A 3,384-nucleotide genomic window follows, 5' to 3' on the forward strand; every position below is an offset into this window, starting at 1 on the left:
TCAAAACAAAAACCAGTTCTTCAGTTACCATCCCCTGGATCATAAGATCACCCAAGTGAATTTCGTGAACAATCGGGCGGCTGTCTTTCCAGAGACCAGCCCTGCTTTCGTCGTGTTTGTCTGTCGAGCGGTCACGCAGATCGAAATGTGTCGACTGATTTCAAGGCACAAATGAACATTGGTGTGAAAGGGACATGTGCCCAATAGAAACAGCGGTCGGAGCAGAACAAACTTAAAGGCATAAGATCGTGAAAGTGAATGTTAGAGTCGGCAATGTTCATGAAATGGAAGGAGGAAAGTAATGGCGGCCTATTGACTGTGGAAGGAAGAAAAAGCTGGGAGAACAGGCGGGTTTGAACTGCGGCACATGAAGTACAGGCATGTGAGAGTGCTGTGATTTGATGGAATATTGAGTTTTACTTCATGCATTAAAGATTGATACATTACTGCATTCGATGAGCAAGAGAGGCAGAAGACAAAAACTATGCCATGACTCGGATTCGAACCGAGGTTGCTGCGGCCACAACGCAGAGTACTAACCACTATACGATCACGGCACCACACCACAACTGGAACTGCTCTACCTGTAGGATTTATAAAGCTCCTTGAAAGTAGCAAAAGATCCCAAGGGGCTTCACAGTCACGTTTTCAAACAAAATTTGACACTGAAGGAGATATTAGAAGCAAAATACTGCCGATGCTGGAAATTTGAAAAAAACCCCAGAAAATGTTGTAAATAATCAGCAAGTCAGGCAGCATCTGTGGAGAGAGAAACAGAGTTAACGTTTCAGGTCGATGATCGGTCATCAGAACTGGAAAAGGTTGAAGATTAAACAGAAATTGTGCACTTTGATTGATACTTCACGTTATTCACATCTTACACTCGCAGCACCTCCGGCCGCCAATCAGGACTTTGCTGATTTGAGCAGAGTTCAGTGAGCAATGCAAAATTCATCCACGTGGCTTCGGATTGGACTGAAACCCAGGACTTCTGGATGAATATAATGAAGGAACCAACACATCAAACGGTAAATGCAATAATGGCGCGGATGGGATAAAAACCATGCGTGGAGAGAGAGGTCGAGAGTGAGCATGTGGCGGTGCGTGGCGTTGAGCGTGGATCTCAGGAAGCGGCGGGAGCAGTGGTTGGAGGAACGCTGAATATCATGGAGATATAGAATCATAGAATCATAGAAGTTACAACATGGAAACAGGCCCTTCGGCCCAACATGTCCATGTCGCCCAGTTTATACCACGAAGCTAGTCCCAATTGCCTGCACTTGGCCCATATCCCTCGATACCCATCTTCCCCATGTAACTGTCCAAATGCTTTTTAAAAGACAAAATTGTACCCGCCTCTACTACTGCCTCTGGCAGCTCGTTCCAGACACTCACCACCCTTTGAGTGAAAAAATTGCCCCTCTGGATCCTTTTGTATCTCTCCCCTCTCACCTTAAATCTGTGCCCCCTCGTTATAGACTCCCCTACCTTTGGGAAAAGATTTTGACTATCGACCTTATCTATGCCCCTCATTATTTTATAGACTTCTATAAGATCACCCCTTAACCTCCTACTCTCCAGGGAAAAAAGTCCCAGTCTGTCTAACCTCTCCCTGTAAGTCAAACCATCAAGTCCCGGTAGCATCCTAGTAAATCTTTTCTGCACTCTTTCTAGTTTAATAATATCCTTTCTATAATAGGGTGACCAGAACTGTACACAGTACTCCAAGTGTGGCCTCACCAATGCCCTGTACAACTTCAACAAGACATCCCAACTCCTGCATTCAATGTTCTGACCAATGAAACCAAGCATGCTGAATGCCTTCTTCACCACCCTATCCACCTGTGACTCCACTTTCAAGGAGCTATGAATCTGTACTCCTAGATCTCTTTGTTCTATAACTCTCCCCAACGCCCTACCATTAACGGAGTAGGTCCTGGCCCGATTCGATCTACCAAAATGCATCACCTCACATTTATCTAAATTAAACTCCATCTGCCATTCATCGGCCCACTGGCCCAATTTATCAAGATCCTGTTGCAATCCTAGATAACCTTCTTCACTGTCCACAATGCCACCAATCTTGGTGTCATCTGCAAACTTACTAACCATGCCTCCTAAATTCTCATCCAAATCATTAATATAAATAACAAATAACAGCGGACCCAGCACCGATCCCTGAGGCACACCGCTGGACACAGGCATCCAGTTTGAAAAACAACCCTCGACAACCACCCTCTGTCTTCTGTCGTCAAGCCAATTTTGTATCCAATTGGCTACCTCACCTTGGATCCCATGAGATTTAACCTTATGTAACAACCTACCATGCGGTACCTTGTCAAATGCTTTGCTGAAGTCCATGTAGACCACGTCTACTGCACAGCCCTCATCTATCTTCTTGGTTACCCCTTCAAAAAACTCAATCAAATTCGTGAGACATGATTTTCCTCTCACAAAACCATGCTGACTGTTCCTAATTAGTCCCTGCCTCTCCAAATGCCTGTAGATCCTGTCCCTCAGAATACCCTCTAACAACTTACCCACTACAGATGTCAGGCTCACTGGTCTGTAGTTCCCAGGCTTTTCCCTGCCGCCCTTCTTAAACAAAGGCACAACATTTGCTACCCTCCAATCTTCAGGCACCTCACCTGTAGCGGTGGATGATTCAAATATCTCTGCTAGGGGACCCGCAATTTCCTCCCTCACCTCCCTTAACGTCCTGGGATACATTTCATCAGGTCCCGGAGATTTATCTACCTTGATGCGCGTTAAGACTTCCAGCACCTCCCTCTCTGTAATATGTACACTCCTCAAGACATCACTATTTATTTCCCCAAGTTCCCTAACATCCATGCCTTTCTCAACCGTAAATACCGATGTGAAATATTCGTTCAGGATCTCACCCATCTCTTGTGGTTCCGCACATAGATGACCTTGTTGATCCTTAAGAGGCCCTACTCTCTCCCTAGTTACCCTTTTGCCCTTTATGTATTTGTAGAAACTCTTTGGATTCACCTTTGCCTGATCTGCCAAAGCAATCTCATATCCCCTTTTTGCCCTCCTGATTTCTCTCTTAACTCTACTCCGGCAATCTCTATACTCTTCAAGGGATCCACTTGATCCCAGCTGCCTATGCATGTCATATGCCTCCTTCTTCTTTTTGACGAGTGCCTCAATCTCCCGAGTCATCCAAGGTTCCCTACTTCTACCAGCCTTGCCCTTCACTTTATAAGGAATGTGCTTACCCTGAACCCTGGTTAACACACTTTTGAAAGCCTCCCACTTACCAGACGTCCCTTTGCCTGCCAACAGACTCTCCCAATCAACTTCTGAAAGTTCCTGTCTAATACCATCAAAATTGGCCTTTCCCCAATTTAGAATTTT

General features: G+C 45.3%; 1 non-coding gene across 1 annotated transcript; it reads right to left on the reverse strand.

Moving 5' to 3' along the window:
* Nucleotides 1-485: 485 nt before the first annotated feature.
* Nucleotides 486-557, reverse strand: trnah-gug (transfer RNA histidin (anticodon GUG)). Its single transcript has one exon. It is a non-coding gene; the product is annotated as a tRNA-His (tRNA).
* Nucleotides 558-3,384: the final 2,827 nt, after the last annotated feature.

The sequence above is a fragment of the Heptranchias perlo genome, chromosome 35 (genome assembly GCF_035084215.1).
Source record: "Heptranchias perlo isolate sHepPer1 chromosome 35, sHepPer1.hap1, whole genome shotgun sequence".
NCBI lineage: Eukaryota > Metazoa > Chordata > Chondrichthyes > Hexanchiformes > Hexanchidae > Heptranchias > Heptranchias perlo.